General features: G+C 36.7%; 1 long non-coding RNA gene across 1 annotated transcript; it reads right to left on the bottom strand.

The window, feature by feature from the left end:
• Positions 1–74: 74 nt before the first annotated feature.
• On the bottom strand, positions 75–23,886 carry LOC148222640 (uncharacterized). The gene is made up of 3 exons (XR_015805685.1): positions 23,463–23,886; positions 3,272–3,329; positions 75–1,200 (listed from the first exon to the last, which is right to left on the bottom strand). It is a non-coding gene; the product is annotated as an uncharacterized LOC148222640 (long non-coding RNA).
• Positions 23,887–24,025: the final 139 nt, after the last annotated feature.

The raw sequence follows: 24,025 nt of genomic DNA, 5'->3' as shown, positions 1-24,025 counted from the left end.
GCTTACTCTCTGCCTCTCGCCAATCTGCTTTGCCCATGAAAAAAGGACATCACGAAGTTAAAAACAATATAGACTGTTTTTTACTATTGCATATTTTTATTTCCAAACACAGTGCTCTATTAAAAAAAAAAATACAAGAAGAAAAGCAAAGCCGATTATCCTGGCCATTCCCTGGCTCCAAACTGTTCCAGCCATTCCCTGGCTGTGGGTCATCCCAGCCATTCCCTGGTTCCAGACTGTCCCAGCCATTCCCTGGCTCTAGGCTGTCCCAGCCATTCCCTGGTTCCAGACTGTCCCAGCCATTCCCTGGCTCTAGGCTGTCCCAGCCATTCCCTGGTTCTGGACTGTCCCAGCCATTCCCTGGTTCCAGACTGTCCCAGCCATTCCCTGTTTGTGGACTGTCCCAGCCATTCCCTGGTTCCGGACTGTCCCAGCCATTCCCTGTTTGTGGACTGTCCCAGCCATTCCCCGTTTCTGGACTGTCCCAGCCATTCTCTGTTTGTGGACTGTCCCAGCCATTCTCTGTTTGTGGACTGTCCCAGCCATTCCCCGTTTCTGGACTGTCCAAGCCATTCCCTGTTTGTGGACTGTCCCAGCCATTCCCCGTTTCTGGACTGTCCCAGCCGTTCCCGTCCGTCCCGAGGCGCGGTGACAGTGGCCCTGCCCCGGGGCTCCCTCTGGCGGCCGAACCGCCCCGCAGCGCCCGGAACTGCCGGACGGGCTCGTGCAGAACATCCGACACCAATGGCACCGGGACGGGGGCCGGGACACCGCACACGGGAGCAGCTCGCTGGGAAAGCGTCGGGAAAACACATGCAGTGCTCACACGGTGGTGTCCACGTTAGGACTTCTGTTCATTGTTTCTTTTGACGTGGAGCTTCTTTTACAGGAAGTAAGAATAGCAACTAGTGAACAATCTAAAATCATCTGAAGTGCACATTGAAAGCGTCGGGATCTCCTGGAGAGCAGGATTTATGCTCAGAACTTCAGTCAGAGAAATGCCATGCTTGGGGTAACAATGCAGATACCTGCTGAGCTCAGCCTACAAGGATGCACAGCACGGGATGGACACACAGAGCTCCCACACTCCACTTTCCAGTCCTGAGCGGAGAGACTGTTCTGTTTTCTCTGTCCGGAAATCTGAACACGCTACTCTGTAATTCCACAGAAAGCAGCATTCCAGCTCATGCATAAATTAGTCTGGAAATAAAAACCTCATATTATTTGGGCAAATTTTTAATTCCCTAAATATACTCCTGAAATGAGAGAATGGGAGGATGGCTTTACTTGTTCTGATAGATTACTGCATTATGCCAAAATAATATTTTTATTACTATTCAACTTAATTCTTTCTAGGATTTCTTTAATTCAAAAATATCCAAGGCTTTGTGTTAAACTAATGAAAAGTTTACTGCCCTCCACAACACCTTATCCTACTCCACTCACACTCTTCAAATGACACATAAATTCCAGATATACTGACAAATAATTTCCTGATCTATCTTCAATCCATTCTCTTCCTCTCCTTTAGTTATTTTTACTCCTCTATTCTCTATTCAGTTGTTCCCCAGCCACATTATCAACTGATTTATCTTCAAACTGAAATAAAGCCCAGAACTTCAGCAAGTTTATCTACTCCCATCTGGCCTTCATCTCTAAATTAATGACACGCTCTATTTTCCTGTCTTGCCATTTCCTCCTGTGCTTTCTTTGCCCCGTCCCCTTTTTCTTGTGCTCACTTGAACTCACTCTCACTAAAGCATCTGTAACGCCTTGGCAGCCACACAACAGGAACTGCAGCACAGCCACGTCCTCTGGAACTGCCAGTCTGACACAGAACTTTCCTTGAAATCTTGTCCTACATAGGCTCAAAATAATACAAATCCTGTGAGCAATCTCATTCTGATTGGGATGTACTCTGCACCACACGTCCCACTGTCCATACCACAAGTTTGATCTGCCTCTCTGAAGTCTGTCACAGCATATGCAGTTGTCATGGCAGAATCAAGAGAACTAAATCTGTTTTTAACTTTCTCATAAGGTCTCACTGTTGTTTATGTTCTCATTAATTGCTCCATCCAGAAACTGATAGGCTTCATTCTAGGCCTGTACAGCATCCTTGAGGATAAGAACAAAATAAGAATAAAAATATTTCTCTTTAAAATATTTCTCTTCCTATTTTCCGTTAGCTAAAATATTTTTTCTCTCCACCCTGAATTAGTGCAGCAGCCTTTTTTCAGGCTCTGACAGGGATAGAAAATACAGTTTTGAGATATTCAGACCCACAAAAATAAGCTTCCTACATGATAGCTCTGAATGTTTTAGCTTTCCATCCCAACTTCCTGACCCTGCACAGACCAGGAAGCTGGAACAGTTGACCTCCCAAAGGCCTTTCCAATACATCTTCTCTCTTTTGCACTAACAGATTTCCCCTCATTCTCCTGCAGCTTTCAGACTATCCTTCCAATCCCTTACTCCTTATTTGGCATGGAGAGGCTATCCTTAGCTCCAGTTGTCCAATAATGGCAACTTCTGTTATTCACTCTTTAAAATTTCGATTTAACAAGTACATACTATTTCCCATAATTTCCTGAGAGCTGGGAAGAGGTTCCTAGCAAGTAAGCAAGTCACCTCTTTCTCCTCCTGTGTTTCTAACAGTTCCTTGCTGCAAAGTCTACAAAAAATATTGAAAAAATCTCTTTGCTTGTGCTCATGTCTTTTGTCAAAGACATAAAATATAAGGAATTTTTGTTTGGTGATGAGTCCAGTATAAGGGATCCCAGCATGTGGGTGAAGCTTATAGACACTAAATAATACAAATCATAACACAAAGCAAAGGTTTCACATTTCCAGAACTTAATCCTGGAAGTAGCGTGCAACACCCAGCCATGGCTTGCAATGGAATTACCTGGATCACTATGTTTATTATAAAACAAAACTTACAGGATAAACACAGCCTTTCTAAGATCTGGTTTTTACTTCAGCCATTCAGTTTGATTCATTTATTTTCTCAATAAAAGGACAATCCTTATTTACTTGTCTTAAGTAAAGCAGACAGATTGATGATTATGTTAAACCAATGAGATGAATCAAAGCCAATAGGCTGCTGAGCAAAGCTAACAATTTCAATTTGAACTTTTGGTGTTTTAAATTTTTACTGTTTAAAATCTGTGTGAAACTTGAGAAAGTCTGGCAATATCTTCAAGCTCCAGAAAGGAAATGATGTACAGGAGCAATGGGACAGGAAGCCATTCCAGGAAGTCATAGTTACCTCGGCACAGATTGAGGACGTTCCAGAACTCTGGCACCAAGCACTACAGCAATCTGAACTGGGAAAAAATGAAAACAAATCCAAGAGACAACAGATTTGTAAAAATCTGAAATTTCTTTCCAATAATCTCAAGTTATGCAGGTATATCTTTAAAAAAAAGCCAAACAACAACAAACCAGAAACAACCCCAAAAAAAGTCAGCTTATTATTCTATGTTTTTCTAGAGAAAATATTATTTAATTTGAATGTTCAGGTTCATTTTTGGGTCAACTTTTCCACATATATATATTTTTTAATGTAAAGATTGTGCTTTTTACTCAGAGGGAGGTTAGTAAAACAACTGAAAAAAGTACTTCAGTCTTATGCTTTGGGGAAAATAATGATGGCTGTGACATCACGAGGCCCTGTAGTTCTGCTTCTTATCTTACATAGGTACAGTTAAACCAACATGAAATTGAAGGCAGGCATCCCTTTCTACAGGGATGTGGCATTTCTTGACTCCTTCTTCAGATCACTTATCTATTTTATCAAATTTCTGTAATAAAATTACTGGTTCACTATAAAAGAGAATCCTGAATTCAATTTGCTACACTTTTAATGAACAATCAGTGGTACATTTTGAAATTGCATGTTCTTTCCTAACAAAATGAATACAGCCATCCAGATTTGTACAGGATTTTTTTTCCCTTATTTTTCACGGAAGTTGAAACTATACCGACTATAGACCTATTTTGATGCAGCAGTTTTCCTTACAAAGGATTTTGTAAGATTAATTACAAAAACCAAGCTTATGTGAATACCTTTGAAAGAGCTTTGAAAATGACCCAATTTTACTAAGATATTGTTAAGATATTTGTTAAGATATGTTAAGATATCTTTTTTTCTTCTTTTTTTCTTCTTTTTTTCTTCTTTTTTTTCTCCCCCAAGTATTCTTGAGGTAATTATATGGGAGGAGGCTATCACCTTATCTGCCTCCATGTCTTTGGGTAGGTGGCCCAATATTCTGCAGCTCTCTTTTCCATGCTGTATCACACTGCAGAATCAGTTTGCTGTCAGTTCTCCTTTGCTTTTTTGCATTCCAAGCATCTCAGTTCTATATAGTCGGTAATTTCCCTCAAATTCCTTATGCAAGTACAAAATGATCTACACAGTCAACTAAAAATGGTCAGGCTGATCTAATTTCAGCTGATATGAAAGAATGCTCCAAATCTTCTCATCCTGGGAAGATAAATAATATTTTCACTGTACATCTATTTAATGTTGAATGATCAAGCAGGCTACTACACAAATATTTGAGTTTTTCTTTATTAGAAATTATTTATTTCTAGGAAAATAGATCTAGTAAATAATATGATCTGGTTTGGCTATTCTAAATATATTTAGTATTTTTTTTTTTTGTTAATGTATGTGAAGCTAACAATGAACTAACTATGGCAATATATTGAATTTTAAGTTTTCTATAAAATTTTCATTCTGAGTGTTGGACAATATTTGATGATTTGTACTAATTGTTCACTTGTCCAGAAATATACATAGACCTCTATTCTCTTGTTCAACACTATCATCAATTAATTTTCCATCACTGCAAAACCAAATATGAAACCTTGCTCTATCCTCTTGGCTTCATGAAATTATGAAAAGAAATTATATATTATTTCACTGCTCAAAAAGAACAGAAAACATCTCAAAACAAAGGTGGATGTTTACACCTGTATGGTAGTTCTTATAAATTTAGTAAAATGGTAATGTTAAGAGTTCAGACACCTTATTAAACAAACAAACAAAAAAAGCTCTAAAAATCCCAATCACATGAGAAGAGATAAAATCATAGAAATGAAAAGCAGGAGATAATGACAGGAAATACCAACACTTAACAAAACATTTTGGGGGAAAACATTTTAGTGGCAGAAGTGTACCAGATATTTAGCAGCAAACTATGGATCTGGTGAGAAGTATTTATTTGAACCCTCAGTTAGCAAATAAATCAGTACAGATAAATAGAATATTATTCCAAAATATGTATATAGATATATATAGATATCTTCTTCCAGTGTATGTATCTATCTATACATATATATATTTGGAGAATTGATAGAAAAATAATAGTGTGTGAATACTTAGGAGCAGCAAAGCTCTTAACAGGAGGTGAGGAGGTGTAAAAACATCTGATTGTGTGGAACAGCAAGAACTATGGACAGAAATAATATCAGTATGACAATACAACTCACAAACATAGTAATTTGTACTTGTAATACTTCTATTTATGTTAGCATTTTTCTAAAAAGAAAACACCTTTATTTTATATTAAAATTTTAATAAAAAATAGAGGGAAACCCCTCAATTTTAGACATACTTTTAGAAGGAGAAAGAAATGACTATATTTTAGAAAAGAATGGCAACTGTGGCTTTCAACACTTCCTATAGGGAAGGAAATCTCTGAACCACCAATAAGACTTTTCAAGAAAAAGCAAGCAGATCTTATTTATAACCTACTGAATTATTTGTAACCTACTAAAAACACAGAATAACAGCAGAAAACTGCTTGCTAACAATAATTTAATTATCTAAATCATTGCACCCACATAATGTAAAACAGATGTTTCATTGTGACATCATATTAATATCAAATGCTGCAGGAAAACCTTACACTGCAAGCAATGAGTAAAAACCAAAAAGCTAGAATTCTTCTCACCAGCATATATTCACATCTCAAATCTATTTTTACAAGGTAAATAAAAAAAAGAAGTCAACAAAAAAAAGTATAGACTACTTCTTTGAAAGTTCAAATTTATAAAAAATTATTAATAATTTTGCCATGAATTAAAATGTAGTATAAAATTTTGCTTCAACTAATGGAGCAATTAGGAACATCTGCAAAACCCCAGTATATTTAAAGACTCTCTGAGACTGAGCCAAGTTCAACAGGCAGTCTATTTTCTGTTGGTTCAGGACATATTTATTCCCCTTCTAGTCAAAACAAGCAGTAATAACTGGAATTAAAGATTGGTTTTGTCATGGACTGTGAATGCTGGTTGAAACTTTTTCCACGTTTGTGCATATATCCAGTCCCTTGAGCTTAGACCGTGCAGCTTTTCCATCCAGGGAACACTCACAGGGCTCACTTGCAGCCCTCCCCAGCAGCCTAAGGTGGTGGTGTTATTTCTATCTAGTTCACTTGAAATTGAGCAGGTGCAAAAGTTATAACAGGGAAACAGAAACACAAATGTAACAAACACAAACCTAAACATAGAAAGAAGTGCAGGCCACATGAAGTCAGCAGAGCTACAAATCTCTCAATTGTGCTGTAGGAAGTGTTCGATTTTAATAAGCAAAACGTAGAGAATGTGTTGGTCTTATCTGAGACTCTGAGTGAAGATACACTCAAGCTTATTCTTGAAAAGAGATAAATAGTTGTACCCTCCCCCTATCACCATACCTCTTTCCCAATAGTCACATACTTCTTGGGAAAGCAGATCTCCTCTGCCTCGGTGTAAATAATCATGGAATCACAGAATCACCAAGGCTGGATGAGACCTTAAGGTCATCCAGTCCAGCTATCAACCCAGCATACCGTAGTCATCCCTAAATCACTCTCCAAGTGTCACATCCAGGCACCTCTAGAACACTTCCAGACACAGTGACTCCAGCACCTCCCTGGAGAACTTACTCAAATAAGATGATGATTCAATAAGATGATGTCTACCAAAGCTGTTGATGAGAAAAACAAAACTTCATTTGAAAATGACACTTTTCAAGTTCATAATAAAACTGGGATAATTATGAAGTCACATCTGTAAATATTTTCTTAATGTCTGTACAGAATCAGAATACAAAAGATCTCACCAATCCAAGGTTGTTTTGTGCTATCAGGTCTCAGGCTACAAAAAAGACTGCAGGTGAAGTTATGAACTTCTCCCTTTCCAGACTGGGCCATAGCTCACCTCACCTATCCCCAGCAGTTACAAAATTAAGGTGTCTTTGGCTTAGTATTTTCAGAAGACTATTTCCTCTGTGAACCATGATCTACTGTATCTTGTGACATGACCACCCCCTAGGTTAATTCATTACTGGGAACCAAAATTATAAGAAGATGCAGAGCAATAACTACCTGGGACACAGAGTTCCATGGAACTTTGGGAAAATGCATAATTTTTTCAGATCTTCTCAGTGGCCAGTCTGTCTCTCAGGTTAATTTAATGGTGTCTCCACTGCCTTTCTTTTCCTGGCTGTCTGCTCCTGAAGTAATTTGGGATTTGTATAGTCCCAATCACCTGTTGCATTAGCAGTTGATTGTGTCAAATTAGATTGAGAATTCAAATCTAGGTGGCTCACAACATGGCCATAGAAACCAATGTGCTGGCACAGAGCATTATGAGTTACTAGGCATAAGAACATTGCTTCCTGGCCTATATTTGTTGCTAAAATCTCTGTCATTGTCTTATAATGAAACTATCAATGTTGCTAGGCTTTATCATATATTTAGGTTTACTGTCACATCTTTTTTTTTTCCATTATTCATACATTAATTTCTATTAATTAATTCATAGGAAGAAGTATGTTAGCCAAAGCAATCCCATCTTCCATGAAATTTATTGCAGCTCAGTATTGCTAGATTATGCCACTATGTGCCACCCAACATTTGTAATTATTATTATCCTCTGGGATGCTGTAAGTTCTCTAGGTCTTAAACTATGAAATTCATGCCTAAGGGAAATTTTCCACCACCTGGAAATTACCTACAAGTGTGAAAAAAAAAAGAAAAAAGGCAGAAGAAAGTAATATCAAGTACATGAGATAAATATATTACCAGATTCAGGGTTTGGGTTATGCAAATATCACTACAGTCCCAAAAGAAGGTATTTCTAAAAGATCCGACCACAGTTACATTACCAGTGGCTTCAAGGGACAAGAAACATCCCATAATGAACCTGCAACAAGTGTAAAATGTTTTAACAACCCCTCCATGCAAACTGTTCATAGAAATAAACACATACTTAAAGATATCTCAACGGGCAAGACTAATAAGATTCTGATTTTGTTTTTCATTTATTCATAGAATCACAATGTATCAGGTGTTAAATTATGTGGTTAAGTAGAAATACCCATCCAACTGCTCAGGCATAAAAATGTGGCAGCTTAGAAGTTAAACTGGGATTTTAACATTTTGTAAAATCAAAACTAATAGGACAGTTCAAAGCTCAGCACTTAAGACTCTGAAAACTCTGGCAAAAGCTCTCCAGAAATACACGTTCAACTCACATTTTCAGAGACAGAAAAAAAAAAGAAAATCTGTGTTACAAAGCATGCAACTGAGACAAAAAATTACTGTGAACAGTAAACTAGACAGCTATGAAATGATGGAGTATAAGTGGTCCTAACGACCAGTAATTTTCCCAGAGTTCTCTTAAAACATTACATATGTGCTTGAACAGTGTGTCAGCTTTTAATATTGACTTTCTTTTTGTTGCTGTCACAGCTGGGCCTATATGAAAGTCATCATCATTCACACAAGTTGGTCGTAAAGATCACGCCCCAAGCCACAAGTAAAATTCACTTGCTGTTGTAGACAAGGTTAAAAAAACCTATATATTCCAGTGTTGCTAATATTAATCTGGTTTATTTCCTTCCATTTAACTGAGGAAAGTCAAGACTTTACATTGTCATATCTATAGGTGGGTTCCTGACATGAGTGATAAAACTGACAAATGAGAATATTAGTGAGGTGAACATTTATAAACACATTGCCATACATGTGTATATTGAAAAAAACATACTCCATAGAGCTTTATTTTTTCTACTGGCATGTCAAAAAGGAAAATTAAAAGCAAGCCTTGAGTTAACTGTTAATACTTTCATATACTGACTGAAAAACACAGTTACTTTTACAAATCTTACGTCTGACAACAGTGGTTTACATCTCTCAATATCAATTTTAACTTTACATCTCTCTGGTATTTCAGTGCTAAAATGTAGGTTTTAAAATTTAGCATTAAGTATTTGTAACTCCCAATGAGTTGCATTCAGTTTAACTAAAAATTTTCAAATTAAAGCTCAGATTCCAGACTATCTGCTCAGGCAGGCCTACACCAATCATTTCCGTATTTTTCAAGTTCTTCTTTTCATCCTGTTGATATCTCATATACAGCAACAGTAAATAAGTTTGAATAAATACTTAACATCTTTATCTGAGTGTCAAATATAGCCAAGTAAAATTTATCATTTTGATGGTTATTGTAGCTAATATATCATTATATAGGGTATTAATAATGGCTAAATCATATATCTGATTGCATACATATAAAATAGCTTTGATTAACACTCAGAGATATCTGCAGTACTCTGTAAAACAACCTTATTGTGCAAATAAAAGGAAAAAGTCCTACTCAGTTACATAAGTTAATTTTATTTTACAATACACAATCTCTAGTCCTTTGCAGTGAAACAGTTGCATTTTTGAAGGCAAAAAAGCCCATATTCATCCAAACTGCATTCTAGAATTTAATATATGAAAAATAAATGGCACCCCTGAAACATTTGATACAGTGGAATTAACATTTCTGCAATGTACATGCACAATATAGACTACTATGTTGTTAATGCCATTTCATACATGAGTGCTAATGAGGATTCAATGCAGAAGGGATTATACAGCCCTTGTCATTGTGTTTCACAGATGATGTTACTACCTGGGAGGGCTTTAGAACTCGAATGTTTGCAGCCCAGCACAGGAATAATAGGACAGTGAATGCTGTACTGTGCTTCCTAAAGCTCTTTTTATCTCTAGCAGTGTAGAGAGAAGCAACACACAAGGCTACTTCCATTCTTATTTGTGTAAAACATGAGGTGAGGAAAAGGTCAAAACAAAACTGATACACAAGTAGAGAAAGAAAAGACATCTCTAACATGTTCCTCAGCCTTCATACCCTTCAACATGGTCCACAAGAATACAATATATATGAGAAAAACCTCATTGTTAAAGGAGAAATGAAACATGATTAATAGGCTTTCTCCAGGCCTTTTAATGTTACTGTTGGAACTGACATTTCTTAAAAAAAACCCATCCAAACAAACCCATTTCTCAGCATGAAAATGCCAAATGTAGCTGAAAAAGAAAATAGCTACCTGCCCCCAAAACCACTTACCAAAAACCATTAATAACTGTTGCTTTTACACTTTTGAACTTGCATAACTGACAATGTTCTACAGATTAAATCTGTAAGTCTACACAGAAAAGTAACTACACAATTTTAGAAGTCTGATTCTTAAAAAAAGCAGAGCTATGTTGCACCACAGCTTACAATGTGCTGGGATCTGTTATAAAATACATTAATCAGTACTTTTCAGTCTGGGATATACATTGCAACAAAACAAAGGGTATACAGATAGCAGATACTCAAAGTCTGCACTGCTGTAAGCAGGACAGACTTTTCACAGTAAGTATTCTATATACTTTTTGTTTATTACTTTGTGTGCATAAGTGAATTTATCTATACTGTAAGCTTAAATATACGTGTGCCCAAGAACATATTTATTCCAAACACTAGAGTAGGAATATATCTGTTTCGACTCTTGAAAAAGACTTTTATCTTTACAGAATCTAAAAAACTTTAACATGGAATATAAGTCAATACTCAGCAAATGAAATACCCTAGTCCATTACAGTAGGTGTTTTAATATGGGTATAAAAATTTACTTTCTTGCAGTATTGTCATACAATTCCAAATTATTGCTGTATAAATTCCAAGGCATTTTAATATGAATTAAAAAAACCCTACAGAAATACATACTTCTGTAACATCTCCTCCTCTTAACTGCTGTACTAGGAAGCACACTGCCATAGAACTGTGCCAAAATGGAAAGATCAGGCCAACATGCAGAGGCACAGGAAAAGTAAAACATTCAAGTAATTTTATTAAACACCACTAGGATTTTTTGAAACATTATTCTTTGATTTACAGTGGAAAAAACTGTCAATAGCACCATTCCATGAAAAAACTTCTTTATGTACAAATACCCAGGACAAATTGCAGTTACCTTGGTAATTTGTTAGCATGTGGTTATTTCAAATAAAAATATTGCATAGCTTTTATAATACTATACTATTTGCATAGATTAAAAGATGAAGAATGGAAAGTGTTATGAGTGCATCCTGGTTACCATGGACACATTCCATTCTCGATGTTATTTGGAGGTGCAAGTGGTAAAGGAATTCACTACCACACTGCTTATTCCATTGCCATTTTCTTCATTAAAAAAGAGAGAAGAGGAAAGGATGAGCAAACCCAAATCTAAACAGCAGCAAGCAAACAAGGCTTCAGGTAAAAAGTCATTGCAATTTTTTTGAACAAATAGAACAACTAAAATATTTAAGTGAAAATTAGAAAAAAACAAACTATTTAGGAAGTATCTATTGCCAAAACGAGTCTGAACTGTAGATTACCAGAAGCATAGAACTCTTTACATTGTATGAGAAAATAATGTTTGAAATTTGTCATATGGTGAGCCAGCTTTTAAGGATGTGGGTCTCACTCTCCCTTTCATCTCATTTGGAAGCTCTAGAAGTAAAGACAAGTCTCACACGTCAGACTCATACTGTATAATAAGAAACCTCTGGGGGAAGCTGAGACAGACAGTGGGAATTGTGAAACCCTGCACAAAGGCAAATATGAGAAACTTTCTCCTTCTCCTGTACATTTTTAGGATTTCAAACTTCTTGAGATTCAGCTTTTTGCTTTGCCTAAAACTAGTAACTCAAATACAATTTCTCAGATTACAGGCTATATAGAGGTTAATTTTTTTATTAAATTATTCTCCTTCAAATAGTTGAACATTGATTGGAGAAGAAAGGTGACTACATAATCCAGAAAATAATGTTGAGATTCAGATCTAGATACAAACATTTTCCTCTGTCCCAGGTGAATGGCCTAAATTTCCAGTCTTTGTTTTTAGCCTTAGAATTGCTATTACAGACCAAGATCTCATTCCACTGTGCAGTGAAGGAGCCATAGTGTCTTCTACAGAGAAAATGTCACATTCTCAGTTAGTCTTAGAGACTTTATCTCTACTAAATCCCTTTTCCCAGGCTATTTTATTCCGTATTATATTACTTCTCCATCATATTTTCTCAAAAAAACCCACAACCTGTGCTTTTGGTTGGGTTTTGTAGGTTGGAGAAGACCATAAAAACTTGATTTCAAAATTAGATTATTCAAATGCTTCTGTCATTTATCATTTTATCTTATTTTCTCTTGCCTCGTGTTGTTGCATTTTGACTACAACTTCAAATGAATTTATTGGTTTTAAAACAATTTGCTTCCATGTATTTTTGTTAAGAAATTGCCCATTTCACCCTCACTTATATCTCTACAAAATAAAAGTGGAATAAATACCAGCATTACTGAAATATCTTAAAGGAGATAACTAAAAATTAGATATTTCTAAAATTTTTACTCTAGGAAAAGGCACCCTCTCATCAGTTTTTTCTACTCTTACTCTAACATAGTGGCATCTAGTTGATACCATAGTAGAGGAGATTTTTAGGTTATAGTGAAGTTTTTCACACAGTTGCATTTATATCCACACTGCAGCTTTGACTGCATAAGAAATAAAGGAAAATTTGAATTGGACAACAGAAATCTTTAGGCTTAGACAAAGCTATGCTCATTCTGCAAGTGAAGGAAGCTGAGGCTTCTAGGTCACTTTAAAAAATACAAAACAGTTACCTTAAAATTTTACTCAATTTTCACCAAGAAGAGGAAACCATATCTTGTGTCTAAACTATGGAAGCAGCTAGCACTGACAATGGACAGGTATTTGCCAAGGAACTAAAATAAAAAGTTTCATAACTTTACAAAGAGCAGGAGTGAGGCTATCCTTAGGCATGGACACTGACCCAGCCCAAGGCAGTGCTATTGTGATCCCTGTGGGATAAGCTGCTGTGGAATGATAACACACATGGGCAATTGTTTCACGTGAGGCTACAATGGCACATTGTGATTAACTTAAAAGCAAGAATGCAGCTCTCGTGGAACTGAAGAATCTGTTAAGTCTCTTTTTTCCTTCCTGCCTTCAAAACCAGTTAGACTGTTGGTAATGAAACTATGACTGGCAAAAGCAGATTATTTTGAGAGTCCTGATTTGGTTAATATGCAAGAATGTGAACACTAGCAAATGCAGCCTGGAAGAAGGGACTACACTGGTTTGGACTGGTGCTGGCATGTAGCTCAAAATTACTGGCAGGGTTTGACCTGAAAAAGAAAGTAAAATGGACTACCAAGAGGTTGCAGTTAATGAAGTCCAAATTTATTTGGGGTTCTCAGAAGTACTTTTTTGTCCTCAGAAGGACAATTTTTTAGGAGTAAACACAGAAAAATGAAACACATCTGGGTGCAATAGTGCAAGAGGCCACCAAATTGAAATTAAACTAAAGCCATGCACTGGTGCCATTCCACATTTCAGGGATGAACAATATGAAATCAAACAGGTACTATTTGCTGCCTATTATATCTGTGAAATTGGATGCTTTTTGTTCTTTTGACAATTATTGACTTTCTTCTCAAATTTAAGGTAGGGCTTACAAGGTCCTTGGTTCACTTCACAACTGATACAAAACCTCAACATCTGCATTTGCTATAGTATAGGAAATTATACAAATTACTATTTTGTCTACACTGATAGGATTACATCTCTACAAGATAATAGCTTCCTTCTGACGTGCACTCATGAGAAGAAAAAGTAGGTTTATTTGGCATTTACTAGACATAGTCTATTTTTCAGTCTTTGTAAGAGATGTCTGCTTCATATATGCCAAAGAGTCTAAAGTGTAAAACCTAATACCCAGCTGTGCTAAAGTAACTGTTCTACAAGAAAATCCTATACACATCAACTGAGCTGAAATTCTGGACAACAGTGTGTACTTGAAAGTTTGTAGAGATTCTTCTCAGGACCATATTAGTCATCATGGAAACCCACATACTTCCCTTCCCTATGTCTACATTGGTTTTGGAGAAAAAGAAGTTTTACTATTAATAGCAAGAAAAGCTAAAACAATTTCGTTAGCAAACAAAAAATATAACAGTGACTGTAACAGAGTTCAGAAGTAATGACGACACATGGAAAAAAATAACTTCCTGATGTCAAGGCAAACTGTTTTGTGTCGTGCTTTTAACAAATATTTCAGGTGCATGAAGAGAAGAGAAATGTCTCAATTCCAAAATTTCACATGTAGCAACTATGAAGCTGATAATTTTTCCCTTACTTCACTCACACTTGGAAACATCAACCCACTTAAACCAAGGGATTAGCTTTGCGTGTGTGTGTGCATGACTACCAAAGGCTCCCATTTACAGCATCTGAAAAACATTTTATTAAAATAGAGGAGGAAGATACAATAAAAAGCTTGGAAATAATAATTGTCTTTTCCTTTGGGGAATGCAGTAGTTACATTTGAGCACAAAATCTGTTGTCTTGCCATGGTCTCTTCCCTTTCTCTCAGTTACATACCTGCTTTATTCCTGTTTTAGTATCTTTCTTCCTTGGTTTTCCCAGAGCTTGTGGGTGGGAGAGAGAATAAATAAAAAGTGAAGAAAGTAAGAAAATAAAAAAAGTAAGTAAAGCTGTTTATCACAGCTGCTTACAGCACAGGTGCTTTGGAAGCAAAGGTCTACCTTTGTACAGATGTGCATAGAGATCAGAGAAACAATACAGAGCGAGAGACAAAGCAGAAAGGAGGGGATGTGCTGAAGGGAAAGCAAACTATCAGAGGGAATAAAATATTACTCTAGAGGATCAGAGTCTTCAATTATGAGCATGATACTTGCCATTTATTAATGTGATTAAACAGGCAGACCTAGATCAGAGCGCCACAAAGAGATTATTCCACTACTTAACAGAACAAAGCATGCAAGCTAAGTGCAAGACATAACATTCCTTTCTAGATGGATAAGACACTGAAAGGTTTAATTTAAAACCGTTTCTTTTAGTTTTGTCCTCCTTAATTCAGTTTCAAGGTCTCCCTATTAAAATTTCAGGTCTAGTCAATGCTTTGAATTTCTTTTTCTAATTTTTTTTTCATTTGAGTTTGTTTCCTCTTTATTAGAGTAAAAACTCCAAACAACAGAACGGAGCAGTCAGACTTTTGCTATATGTGTAAAATGTCCTGAAGTAGAGCAGTGCTACAGTGCAAAGTAATTTTTAGTGAATCTGCACCTTTTTTAGCAGGATCTGTACATATAACTGGCAATCTTTTTTATTACAGATGAAATCTTAGTTGAATCATCCCACTACTCTCTTCTTGGATACTTGTTATCTTCCTGATTTGCATATATCTGCCACCAGTTTAATCTAATATCTGCTGAAAACTGTTTTCCTATATTTGTATGTGGGCAGCTCACTTTCAGCACTGACATTTCCTACCCTAAATTTTGAGGAACATCTATTGCACTGGCCCCTAAAATCTCATCAAATTTTTAAAGAACAAACTAACACTATCAGTGTGTTTTCCACAGTTCCCTGGCTGTCTATTTCCAGCTTTAATTCCACCTCACATCAGAAGGCAGGAACACTAAAGAATCTATCACATGGTGCAGGCATTCCGATGTACTTGACTCCTACGCATGTCTCCAGTTTTTAGTGAAAGCTGTGTTAACAAGTGTGCCCTTTCTCTCCATGAGTTATCAGCCCAGTACTACAGGGAGCACGTGCTACCTGTTGGTTGATTTTTTCCCTGTTTCTTCAAACACTAGGATTTTTTCAGTCCAATTTTAATTACTAATTTTACATGAAACTTAACGTTTACTTCCTTTAGGTTTCAGTCTCATTGCAAAATGCACAGGAGGAAACAACTGTACAACTCAGCCATAGCACCAACTTAGTAAAAGCTGAAATCTCACATTATCATTTGTCATGATAATTTGATGTGCACATGTATTCAAACATACACTGAATTTTCTGTCACAAGTATCTGCTTGGTTTTTTTTGATGCTTTCCAGCTACACAGCTTCTCTTGCCTGCAATCCCCATCTGCTGTCATTCCTTTCACTCTATTGTTCACTATCATCCTATTATGTTATTTAGAACTCTGGCTTCAGATACTCTCACAGGCTTCTGCTTCTACAATATTGAGGTTTTCAACAAATGATTTCTATCATTTTACTGTGCACTAGTGCTCATTCTTCTAGTTCTCACCCTTCTCCAGATAATTTGTGTAATTCAGGTTTCAGCCAACAAATGACATTTACACTGGTTGTACCCAGTGTGCAAAATTTTAATCTAATTTTGTGAAGTCCATCCAAAAGACACAAGCACTTTTACTTTGGTTTTACTTAGGCTTATTTCAGTTTAACACAAACTGATTTAGTTTATACCTAATCAATATCAAGCAAATCTTTAGAATAAAAATCCATAGAACAGCTTAGACCAGCAACTTCACGTAAAAATAATTTTTAGGTTACACTGGTGCATCTTTAGATAAGACCTTTCATGGCCTATCTCACTTTGAGATAAAAATTCTGAATCTTTTCTAGCTTTGCCTTCTACACTTCTTGCATTCTTCTTTCCCTTGAATACTTCGCTGAGTGCATTTAATTACTTTTGAAAAATGAAAAAAGTATAATATATGATATACCTAGTCAAGTAAATATATCTGACAGTTCTTCATCATGAATGCTACAGTGTATATGGAAAACAAAATAACGTAAACTGCTCCTGGTTAACAAAGTAAAAGAAAAAATAATTATTTTTCTAACTTGAAGCAGGAAAATGGAAAACAAGACAACAGGAAAGAACACAAACTTAACTCTGGTAACATGAAAGTAGAATTACTCCCGAGGTATTCCAAGAGAGAGAACAAGATTGATAACGATTTACTACCTAAATAATGCAAGTGAAAAATATAACTAAATTTTAATTTGTTTCTAAAGAACAAGCACTGTCAATAAGGAACATGTGAACATGAGTTGGTTACAGAAAGAAATGTTTACATTATTAAGCAGAAAGTAGTTGTGATTGTTTACCTCGGGAAACTATTACACCTTCATGACCTGAAAATCATCCGTGTCAGGTAGGACTAAATCAAGTATGATACTTTTAAAGAAAGTTACAAATATTAAAACTATGCATAAAACTTAAAACTGCAGCTTAAACATTGCAATTCTGGGAAATGCTGCTGTCTGTATATTAGACTAATTATAAGTAGATAAAGCCCAGCTGAGATAAAAGTAAAAAAAAAAAGTCTCTAGGCTACCAGTGATATAGTAAAACCAGATTAATAGAGAATTAACTAATTATCATCTTTAATATACCTTAACTGAAACTGGTATGAGAAGATTCCAATGCATCTTCAAATTACAGTTCAACCACTACTGAGAAAGAATTTTATAAGCCCACATGACAGCACTGCATTATCACAGGCTCACTAAAAACTCAACTTCACAAGTAATAATCACTCCATATCAGTTATATATCTAATTTCAAATCAATAAGTGAATATTTCACAGGGTTAAGCATTTGGTAATGTTTGTGGAGAAAAAAACTCCAAAACAACCACCCTCCAAAACAGAGAACTGAGTCTCCTGGGAAGGTAAAACCTCACCACTTACATTGCTGTATGTAATGCCTTTGTAGAGAAATCTTGCTCCAATAATAACGAAAGCCCTGAAATTCCAGCATTGCCAGTGCAACACATCACAAATTGCATTTCAGTTGTTAAAAGCCCAAATTTTCCTATGTCAGCTATCGTGCTGTATTACATCTTCAATATTGCAGCATGGCCAAAGAATTCCCAAATCTTCCCCAAAACCTTATGGAGAAGATCTAACAACTGAGTACACCCAGAGGTGACACCAGAGGTGACACATCATGGAAGAGGTGAGAGGTACCATCAGGCATCCAAACCATAACACATCACAACGCTGCTAAACCAACTTATTTTAGCTTTGGACAGAAACACCTGACAACAATATTAATGTTTTTCCAGTGCAGCATTATTTCCCCAGAGAAACTGTCTCCATTTTCTCCAAGCAGCTCTACTGTTTACTTTGATGTCTGAATTAGAGATAGCAAAAAAGCAAAGGCGATTTCCCTATGCATTTTAGGCTTAACAAACATTCTCCCGATAATAACTGCTTAATACTGTGTGATACCATTACCATGAAAATGTTTGATTATTTTGGAAATACACCTTTTCAGCATAGCAGAGTATTTCCTGAGCTGGGACAAAATGGCTGCCATCTCCTGGTCTCAATAAACTATAGTTGAAATATTTCTACTTTATGCCAACAAGAAGTTCCTATTTTATGCAGTTGAAGTCCTCCGTACAAATAGCTCATAATAAAAATATAATTTTTTAACTCCCTCTTGAGAAATTTCTGTGCTCTTTTTGTTTGCTAAGGACACAAATCTGTTTGAAAAGTCAAAGAAGAGACTTGGATAGAATCCAGCTAGGTAGTAACTGGTATGGCATCCCTCAGGTTTAAAATGCAAATACAGTAGCATTTTGAAAAAGGTTCGTCTCCCACAGATCTTTACTTAAAATAAGACTTATATTTCCAAAAATTGTTTTGTCTAATATGAAATTAATTTCAGCTCAATTACTACTAGAACATCTGTTAATTCCCCCCCCCCCAATCCATCTGGCTTAAAGCACTTCAAATGGCATCTGCTGTCAATCAAATAGGTTACATATCAAATGTCATCATAAAGACTTAAAAACAAGCCCAAGATATAACAGTTGACTGTATAGTACCTATTTTACAAATGGAGGAGCTATCCTTGCAGATTTAATAAATCATGAAGGTGCTCACAACTGAAAATCAGCCAGCACACCATTACAAGGATCATTTATTAATGCCTCCTAAAATGGAAATTTATTGAAAATGATAAGTTGTTGGGGTGTTTTGTTTTGTTTAATTTTTGTTTGGGTTATCTTGTTGGTGGTATGGTGGTGGTTTTTTGTTTGTTTGGGTTTTTGTAGTGCAGGACTTGCAGAGATCAGTTACACAATTGGGTTGTTTATTGAAAAAGGATTTAAAAAAAATGGTTCTTAAAGATTTAAGTGCTGTAGGTTCAGAATTTTTGCTTACAACTAAAAAAGCCAGAAAAGACCGTGTATTTTTAAAATTGAAATAACTAATTACAGGGTCTTTTAAACAAATGCTGTAGTACTTAGTATCCAAAATAATGTGCTGTGTTCAGAATGTATTGATTTAATCAGAAACTGATTGAAGACGTAGAGGCAAACACTAAACAATAGGAGCAATGAAGGGTAAAGAACAAGAACATTCATCAGAACTGTTTGCCCACTTACTTACACTGTTTGCTCATCTACATGTCCCGTGTGTATCTTTTAGAGAACCTAGTGGCTGATCTCTGGCCAAACACACAATTCTTTAGTTGCATATTTGAGGCACTTCAGTTATCCTGGTTGTTACATGAGCAGATCGTGTGTGGAATATTGCACAGAATCACGGCAGCCTTGTGGATGCACCATGCCAGTCTTTTGTGGGTAAGTAGCTGAACATTTCACTAACATGACAAAATCTTCTGATTAGTGTAGCATTCATTAAATGGTGACAGATGCTAGTATTAATTACATGTTGAGCGGATCATTTTCCCATTACATTTCTTTTGTTACCAGCCTCATCATTCCAGTTATCAGCCTGCCCTCTAAGCAGATTAAGCACCAGACTTTTTTTTTGAGGGTGGGGGATGTGTGTCTATATTCCTTGTTTGACCAAAATGAGTGATTGATCTTTCCTACACTACCCCACCATCTGGATTCCTCTCTTGCACTTTTCAAACCCTGCACTTATCATCTGTTAGACAATTTATAAGAAATGTTATTTTGTAAGGTTATTTGTGTGGCTCTCTCAAGCCATCTTACATTTAATGTTGGAAGCCATAGGATTAATCACTTGCCTTGTACAAACAGATAACATGTATTGTTTTTTGTGATAAACCTTGCCAAATTATAACTGCCATATCAAATATTAATTGGGCATTTCAAGATTGAAAAGCATGTACAGTGAAAGGTACATGTGAAACAAATTGCCATTCCTCATGTCAGTCTTGAATAAAAAGATTCCCATTCTATGTAATAGTACATACACTCAAACAAAACGAAAACTATTCACCATTCCCATGAATACTAGCAGGATTCCTAGAACACATTTTATGGCCAAGAAAGATTTTTTATTTATTATGTTTATTCTGACATGTACACCAACTTCTCATTCATAAGAACTCAGAGCAGTGCTGGAGAGGGAAAAAACCAAACAAATAAAAAAAAATTGAAAATGGCGAAGTCATTCATTTGGAAATAATTTCTGCCATAAACCAAAAGGTTATAAATTGAAAGTTGACAGAGGAGAAATACATTGGAATAATAACTAATCAAGGGATGATCAAGAGTCATTAATGTGATTTTGGTAGAGAAAGTTAAATACAATCTTAAAATTTAAATCACCCAGGATTTTCCAGAAGACATGAGGAAGTAACAATGCTATTGCACATGGTACTTGTTAGGCTTATTGAGAAGAAAAGTATTAATGGGAATAAGTGCAATGAAAAGATGAGAGTGACCAAGAAGCAGAGAGTCTGTTTCACAAGTGGAGACTGAAAAAACAAAACAAACTCTATCCAGAGTGTGTATTTATTAAATATATGCAATATATCTCATATATATATGCTTATACAGCATTGTTACCTACGCACAATGTATCCAAACAAAATAAACGTAAATTAATCTGCATAACTGCACTTCTAACCATAAGAGAAGTGATGATCTGGAGCAGTTATTCTGTGTGAAGTAGCAGAGGAAAAAAAAGCTTTGCTACCTTTGAAACATATCAAATCCCATTTATGCCATGAAGATCTATTATGTAGCTGGATGAAACAGCAGGCACTGGGACTGATGACCTGAAGTTGTCTCTTTCAGTCTTATATTTCTGCAGTGGAACTGGAAGATGCTCATACAGAGGAAATATGTTGGAATAGTTTCTGTGCATTTGTAAAATTGCGATTGCTGACTTAAAATAGCTACTTGAAAAAAATTATTTTCAGTGATGGCTTGGAAGATCTCTCCCTCCACACAATCCAGCTGGATGAACTGTATTCTGTGAATGCTCATTTATGCAACTAAGTTTTTTGCCCTCACACAGTCTTAAGATCTTCTGTATTCGTCCAGGATTTCTGTGACAGTTTGACTTCATAGTCAGCTGATACCTGGAAATTCTGGCCATGACCACAGGCAGACAAGCTTTGGAGCTTTATAAGACATGCCCAGTAAATTGTTAACTGAATGAGCTGGATTTACTGGTCATGTAAAGCCCAAGCAGACCATTCAAAGATGGGCGACACTGGACAGAATTATGGGAGCTTTCATACAAATCCACTATGCAGCCACAAACTCCCCTTTCTGCTTTTAAAGAAAAACAACAGACAGTTCTGAAACCACTCACTTCCAAGAATGGGGCTATTCAAAGTAGCAGGTTTCAGCATTCATGTAACCCTGTGCCAGTTTGGAGGCTTAGACTGTGAGGCCTTTCAGGCAAAGACTGTTATTTATTAGGAGACTGCAAAATAGCACACTGGAAATGTGAACCAACAACAAGGCCTCCTCCATGCTAAATGGCTAAATATGTGTTACATGAGACACGACTTGGAACATCAGTGATGCACATACCTTCAACTGCTATTTTGACACAGGTCTCTTCTCAGGAGATTCCATAGCCTTTTCCATAGAAAAGTTAAGTAGCATCCAGAAGTTTTACATGTTCAGAATTTAAAACTGGAGACACTACTTACGTGAAGGTGTTTTGAGGAGTAAGGAATTAAAATTTGAGTGGAATTGGGAAGTTTTGCTGGAATCAGATACATTAGTTTCATAAAATACAGTGATATATTCAAGTACATCCACTCACTGCACAATACTCAAATGATCTTATTGCCATAAAATCCAAACTGACTTTTTCAAATAGTCCCAACCAGTTATTTTTCAATGACACCAACTTCCTGGCTTTGTACAATGAACATTTGCAGAACAATTTGAACTTACTTATACTGACAGTTAGGAAGCTTTTTTTGCATGGTTAATGTTAACTGACTTTGGTTTGTTTTCAGGATATATTTGGGCAGCTGAAAACAAACCCAAGAATAGATACCTGAAGTGTGTGACAGGAAACAGATATGAGAACCAAAAACCTGAAGACCGTAATAATAATAATAACCATCTTATTTTTATTGTCTGAGTGCAAAAATGAACAGCAAAGACCCCACAAGACTCAGTCACATTCCACAGACACTGGTAGGATTCCTATGGGGTCAGTGGGACAGGCCCACTACAAGACTTCAGCTACTCAAAAGCACATATTTCCCAGCTATTGTGCAGCAGTTCTTCCTGAAAGAACTTACCTTCATTATTGTGGTTTATTTTACGAAAACAAACTGAAAACTTCCTCTAGTTTAAAAATATGTTGGGTTTTTTTTTTTTTTTCTGGTTCTGGTGAAACATTTAGAAAACTTTCTCAGAAAAGTTTTTGAAACTTTGCATCTTCTAAGCCAGTATGTCCAGCTTGAGACAAGCATTTGTGTTTCTCTCTCTAATAAAGTAAGTAAATTAAGTAAAATATGGGTCAAAATGAAATAAAGATTATAATATATTTGCATTTTTATTTCATAATCTTATAAACTCATAATCAGATTTGTTAAATTTCATTTGTTTACTGTCCAACATTTCTCATTGATGATTCTATTAGATTACTCTGAAAAATACTCCTATTGCATATTTTGAAGGATATTTTAAAACAAAGGTTCAAAAAACTCTTCTAGGATATTTAGCATTGCTTATTTCCCTGTTTGAAAAGACAGTTGTCTACAGTGGTGAAAGGCAGGACACATAACACCTCCAGGTACAATGTGGAAAATATATACAGCCTTCCCATTCCCAGATGTTAATTTTATGTTCTTGGAATGAAATATTAGATTATTGCTTACCCCTCTATCTTAAATCTGATTACCCTGAAAGTGCAGTTAAACTTATCTTTCTTTAGAAGGAATACTTTAGGATTTGTTGTTTATTTGCGTTAAATGTCACACCACATTTATTTGTGAGGCACTTCTGAGAGTAGACTTATGTCTGTTTTAAGGGTACAAAATCATGGTGTGTATAAACTACTTCGCAAGGCTACTAACTCACCATTTGGAAATTTTTCTATTTTCTCCTCTGGTTCCTCACCCAGAGCCCCATCTCACAGGCTCGGGAAAGTCCAGGTGGAAAAAATCTCCCACATACTGAGGCTCCTCTTCTAGTTGCACTTTCGGCCATGCCTGGAAATACCCTTTTGGTGGCCAGCCCTCAGGCGGCCGGGCGTTCCCAGCCCTCAGGAGGCCCGGCCAGCGGCACTTACTGGTGGCGCCTGCCGGGCCGCTTCCTGCCGGCGTTAACAGCGCCCCTCGTCCTGCCCCGGCACTGAGGGGCTCCTTCTCCAAAGACAAGCCCCCGCTAAAGCCGCCGCCGCCTCAGGTTGCCGATCTTACTTTCCTTCCTCGCCGGGCGGCGGAGAGAGCGGCGGCCCCGCGCGGCTCCGCCGCCGCCATTTTGGGACGCTGGCGGGCGGTCTCTATGGCAACCAGGAAGGGGCGGACATCGCGCGGGGTCACCGCTAGCCCGGCCCCCTCTTAAAGGAGCAGCCGCGGCGGCCCCGCGGTGCCGGGCAGGGTCTGACCCCCGCTGCCGGTGCCACCAGCGACCCGCGCCCC

The sequence above is a fragment of the Sturnus vulgaris genome, chromosome 10 (assembly GCF_052056855.1).
Source record: "Sturnus vulgaris isolate bStuVul1 chromosome 10, bStuVul1.hap1, whole genome shotgun sequence".
NCBI classification, from domain to species: domain Eukaryota; kingdom Metazoa; phylum Chordata; class Aves; order Passeriformes; family Sturnidae; genus Sturnus; species Sturnus vulgaris.
This window is presented reverse-complemented; position numbering and strand designations above follow the sequence as displayed.